At 32.9% G+C, this 6,109-nt stretch overlaps 1 long non-coding RNA gene across 1 annotated transcript; it reads right to left on the bottom strand.

Annotated features, from left to right (window-relative positions):
- Positions 1–5,105: 5,105 nt before the first annotated feature.
- Positions 5,106–5,816, bottom strand: LOC110863969. Its single transcript, XR_002549509.2, has 3 exons — positions 5,616–5,816; positions 5,376–5,477; positions 5,106–5,287 (listed from the first exon to the last, which is right to left on the bottom strand). It is a non-coding gene; the product is annotated as an uncharacterized LOC110863969 (long non-coding RNA).
- Positions 5,817–6,109: the final 293 nt, after the last annotated feature.

Here is a 6,109-nt window from a genome sequence, read left to right as displayed (position 1 = left end):
GTAAACCTATCAATTAAAGTCCAATACTTGAACTAACCGACCTCCTTGTGCCTTACTACAATAAATGGACACCTTAAGTTCTAATGGAAAACAACCCTAGTTCACAAGTTGGTTATAAGGATTGTTTATCCAGCTACATAATCTCGATCGATTAACGGATCTTAATTTTAACTTGACAAACTGATTGTGACATACACTACAAAAAGTGCCACAGAAAAACAAAAAAGTGTCACTAAAGACCCCTATAAGAATGAGATGCACACACAAAAAAATAATACTAGAAGCGCTGAAGCTAAAGCCTTTTAATGACACTTTTTGGATGTGCCGCACATGGTTTTTATGTTTTTAGTGGCACTTTATTTTTTGCCACAATCTAAAAAAGACTTTCCGTGGCACAATATTTGTGCCTTTAAAAAGTAATCCTAGTTAGAGCATTCACATCCAAATAATCAAATTGTGTGTGTGGTGTTTTTAAAATATAAAAAGTATAAAAAGTGGTTGTGAGTGGAGGAGAAAGAAAATCCAATCCTCAAAGATGTGACACAGTGATGTGACACAAACAATCCGGTCCTCAAAGATGTAATTTAGACAATCCAATCCTCAAAGATGTAATATGGACAATCTTGTCTGCAAAGATGTAATAGGGACAATCCAGTCCGCAAAGAAGTAACTAATATGGAGAATCCAGTCCACAACAATGTATCATGCATGTTTTGTAAAACTTTATATGCTTTTGTAAAAGTGAAGTATATTGCATAAACCTGTATAAACCGTTTGTGAAAGTTGATTATTTTATTGAATACTGTTTAAGAAAACCTGCATGCACCCCCACCCCCACCAAAAAAAAAACATTTATAAAACTGTAAAAAGTGGGTCGTCAAACTCACCTCGATACTCTCGTGTAAACCTAGCAATTAAAGTCCAATACTTGAACTAACCGACCTCCTTGTGCCTTACTACAATAAATGGACACCTTAAGTTCTAATGGAAAACAACCCTAGTTAACAAGTTGGTTATAAGGATTGTTTATCCAGCTACATAATCTCGATTAACGGATCTTAATTTTAACTTGACAAACTGATAGTGACATACACTACAAAAAGTGCCACAGAAAAACAAAAAAGTGTCACTAAAGACCCCTATAAGAATGAGATGCACACACAAAAAAATAATACTAGAAGCGCTGACGCTAAAGCCTTTTGATGACACTTTTTGGATGTGCCGCACATGGTTTTTATGCTTTTAGTGGCACTTTATGTTGGCAACGGTAAGATAAACGCCTATCGCGTAACGGTTAAAATGCGAAACGAATGTTGGTGACCACCCGATCAGTGTTAAATTCCTAAAAATAGTCTGTTATGATTAGAATAGTAATTTTAATCATATTCGTGAGGAAAAATAAATTACAACGCTAAGAAACTCTATTTTTCGAGTTTAAGCGCGATACTGCGCGTCTTAGACAAAATACCGTCAACAGAGCCAGTCAAGGCAACTGGTAATTATTTCAGTGATAATTTTGTGTGATTATTTTAATAGAATGACAAAAATAATTTATAACGCACTAAAACGGGATTAAAAAGCTAGATAAAATACCCAGTATCCAGTAAAATATCAGTTTTTAGCCAAAACTACATATATATGTATATGTATACACATAAATTCGAAAATATAGGTGAAATGTGAGACAAGGAATATTAGTTGGTACACATGCAAGCCCACTCTCTCTCCACTCTCTTCGCCCTATTGGATAAAAAAAAGGTGAGTCATGATTATGTTTCATGTAATACTTCTCATATCCTTCAAAATCCAAGAAACTCATTTCAAAACACTCTAATTCTCTCTCTTAATACATTCGGCCGAACACCCCTCTAAAACATCCATTTCCATTTTCCAACTTTAATCTTAAGGATTCAAATCCATTTCAAGGAGGTTTCAAGTTCATTTGAAGGCTTAAAGGTGTTTTTCAAGAAGATTCAAGCTAGAACAAGATCCATATCATCATTTTTGTCAAAAACCCAGTAGAACCTTGAAGGTATGAAAACCATTTCTCTAAATTTTGTTCTTGGTTCATAGTGATGTTGTAAAACTTGGAAAGTTTCTCTTAAATCTTGAGATTTTCACAAAACATAAAACTAAAACACATGGGTTTTTAAAGGAAACAAGAATGGATGAACATGTGTGCATGTGTGACCGTGAGTGTGGGTGTGTGTAGGTGATTATGTTTTGATTTTTGATTGAGAGATTCTTGATTAAAATGTTACTTGAATAGTAGAATGCATGCATTTTTTAAAAGTTGTGATATGCAAGCTTTTTGATTTGAAATGAGTTTAGTAAAAAGTGAATTTTTAGAATCATGTGAATATGTATATGGTCATGTATGTATGTATGTATGTGAATTTTTGATGATTAAAAATCTTAGATATACAAGAATGTGTATGCCTTGTATTTATGTAAAAATATTAAATTATGATCATATGAAGATGATGATGTTCTTGAATGTTTAAACATGAGCAAAATGCATGATAGATATAATCTAATTCATGCATGTTGATGATGATAGGAATTGTATGCATTAGATGCTTGTACTTAAACATGCATGTGAATGAATGGTCATGAAATGATGATTTATGTATGATATGATGAAAATAAATTTTAATCAGATTCTAAACATTAAAAATAGGAATATTTGGAGTTTTAAAATAGTATAAAACTTTGTCATAAAGTTTACTAGCTTTGCATGTTGTACTTGGTGCTTTATGTGTTGTAAATTATGTGAAATCACATGATTTATGTGACTTATACAAAAACTACACTAATCTGATTATAATCATCATTTTAATCAGTAAATAACATGTATTGTGTTAAAATATCAAGTCATTTCGAGTTGGGATGGTTATAGTAACGTTTAATGCAAAACTATGCGTTAAAACAGTCAAAAAGCGGTTTTTCGAATGATTTTTATGAAACTGAATTAGATCAGAAAGTAAACTGATATTTTTAGTTTAAAAATAAGTATTTTAACTAATTTTAAGTTTACTTGGTGTTTGGTTGGTCATACGTGACTTCCGACGACCGAAAACTTTACCGAAAAGCTAAAATACGCATTTTTCGATGAACACTAGTGTTGGTAAATTTTGGGTGAACCTTATGTGTTAAGATGTGTTATGTGATTTAAACATGTGAATGTGAAAATATGTTAAGTTTTAACATGATATCGGAAATTTAGATTATGCATGTATACTTGTGCGTTATGTGCGGTAGAAACGGTAAAAAAATCGCATTAAATGTGTAACTTGTTTGTCGAGCATGAAATTTGATACATATAAGTTATTTTATGGATGCTTGCCTTAGAAATGACAACATGAATAATTTAACGAGATAACGCGTATTTCGATGATAATGTATGTGTACGTTTATGTATATATATTACGACGCGTAAATCGTAGATATATTACGTATAAACGGGTGTGTTAATGGATTTACATGATAACGGTCACCAATAAAATTGTTCAAGTCGCAAAATCTTAAAACTATATATATATATATGGACTCATGTATATATTAACTTGCCAACATAATAAAAAACAATAACTTTTTAAGAAAATCTCAAAGTTATGTGAAGATTCTAAGAAACAGAGAAACTTAGGATTTTTGTGATATACTGATTTATAAATCGTTCCTACATATAATACAACGTGTAGAAATCAAACTGTGGGATTGCGCTATTTAAAAATACGCACCCAAAGGTGAGTGTCATTAAACCCTCTTTTACTGCTTTGTATATGTTTTGGGGGTAGAACACGTCAAAAGGGGTTTAATAATGTTTTTGGATTAAAACATACCTTTTTATATAAATTATATATTTTCGTTGAAAATATATGGAAAATATATGGAGTTTGATAAATCATACGTTTCGAGGTAAAACATTTTTGATGAATGTATGTTTGGAGGAGAAACCGGGATGATACGGTGTTTCCAAGGAGAAACCGACCGTGAAGTTGGAACGAATGTTGCCTGGTCTTAAGAGAGTAAGTACCAACATCCGCTTACACTTCGGTGGGGATTTCAGGGGATTCGTAAAACTTCGTATATTAAATGTGTCATATTAGTAAGATATATATATTGTATGTGATGCAGACATCAATATATGGTCTCAATATGGACCCTGCGCCCATGATGTCGTTTAATCGATTAAGTAATGTACGTGAGGAATTGTTGGTAGATCTATCAGGTTGACAACCCCGTCTGACTGGTCGTCTCGTGTCAAGTCAAACGACGAATTTAGATTCTGGTTATTGTCTAGCATTGATTATCCCTGCATGGTAAATATATAGTTCGTATTGTCTAGCTAACATACGAGTTTGAACATTGACGCTATGAATTTAATATACAAAAGCTGGGAAAATGCCTTAATGTCGGGTTTTTGAACTTAAGACGGATGACCCATGGATTTTATTAAGAAAGTAAATGGACTTTCTAAAAATTATATGGATGTTTTAAAATAAACACATAATCAGAAAGCTTCCCTTTGGGAATCAAATTGTTTAGATTTGAATATGTGAACTCACCTTCTTTTGTGTTGACACTTGATTTTAACGTGTTCTACAGATACTTGAGTTCGGCTTCGGGAATTATGGCGTATCTTGTGTTTGTTGGTGCATGTTTTGTCACTTAAAATGTTGGACTGACTTTTAAACTTTTTGGGACAATGTAATAAGATCCGTGAGGATCAAAGACAACTTTATCATGTCATGGTTATGTCATGTTTTGGGACGTCAAGTTTAAAATCTATGTTTTAAATAAGTAATATTGTCCAATACTATAATGCATTAAACATCAAGATAGAAATGGGCACCAACTTCCGTCACCACTATGGGTGTTCAAGATCGGATAATCCGCTTTTCGGATATCCGAAAACCGGATATCCAAAATTTTCGGATAGTGAAATTGATATCCGAATCCGAAAGTTCGGATATCCGATTTTCGGATTTTCGAAATTTCGGATTCGGATTCGGATATCCTAACGGATATCCGAATTTAAAAACAAAACAAAAAAAATGTTTCATCATAAGACTAAATCTTAACCTATATTCGACACAACCAAGTTTCTAACATCGAAAATAATAATCATTCAAACTTAAACAGTTCAAATTTTAAACAACCACAAACATTCAAAATAATTCAAAGTGTACAAACATTAAACATTATAAACAATAAATACGACCATAAACAGTTGTAACTTGTAAGTTGTAAACATCCATTATCCGTCCCTTGTAAACCTACAACTCTGCAAATACACAATAACATAGGATTATACATATACATACAATATAGCAATAATACACATATATAAGTTACAATATTTAAAACCTAACCATATTAGTATTCTGTGATAACCAATCTTCATGAGAAATGCTTCCATGGTCACTTCTACCTTTTAAAGATCCAAACACAAAAACCAAAGAATGTCCAATTATCTACAATCAATTAGAAGTATAAGTTAGCCAGTTAGGTATACACATACAAAGATCTTAAACAAGCAAATCAATTTTTAGATTTTTCACTTTTATGGCTGTCTCAAATGAGTAAATACAATCAGTTAGAATATAACATACCAGGACGGAGACAAAAGCTTTGTTGATCGGAGACACCGAGACAGAGAAGGTGGAGTCGTGGAGGCGAGTGGGGACTGGCGATTGGCGGTGGGAGAAGGGTGGAGCCGTGGAGGCGAGTGGCGACGACGCTGTTTTGGTGAGAATGAGAAACCCTAGCTTTCAAATGTGAATGTGCGTACTCTAATGTGTATTTTCAGTAAAGTTAAATGGGTAATGTAGTAATGGGCCTAACTGATATAATATGTATATATTTTTTTTATTTCTTAAGTTTTCGGATTCGGATAATTCGAATATACGAAACTTTTTAAAATTAACATCTGAATCCGAATCCGAAATTTCGGATTATCCGATTTTCGGATATCCGAATTTTCGGATATTTCGGATACGGGTTTTCGAATATTTCGGATTCGGTTTCGGATTCGGATTTTTTTGAACACCCCTAGTCACCACTACATTTTGAATTCCGTTGCGACGTTTTTGGGGTGTGACAGAGA

The sequence above is a fragment of the Helianthus annuus genome, chromosome 6, assembly GCF_002127325.2.
Source record: "Helianthus annuus cultivar XRQ/B chromosome 6, HanXRQr2.0-SUNRISE, whole genome shotgun sequence".
NCBI classification, from domain to species: domain Eukaryota; kingdom Viridiplantae; phylum Streptophyta; class Magnoliopsida; order Asterales; family Asteraceae; genus Helianthus; species Helianthus annuus.
The sequence above is the reverse complement of the archived record's forward strand: the minus strand, read 5'-3'. Positions and strand labels throughout refer to the sequence as shown.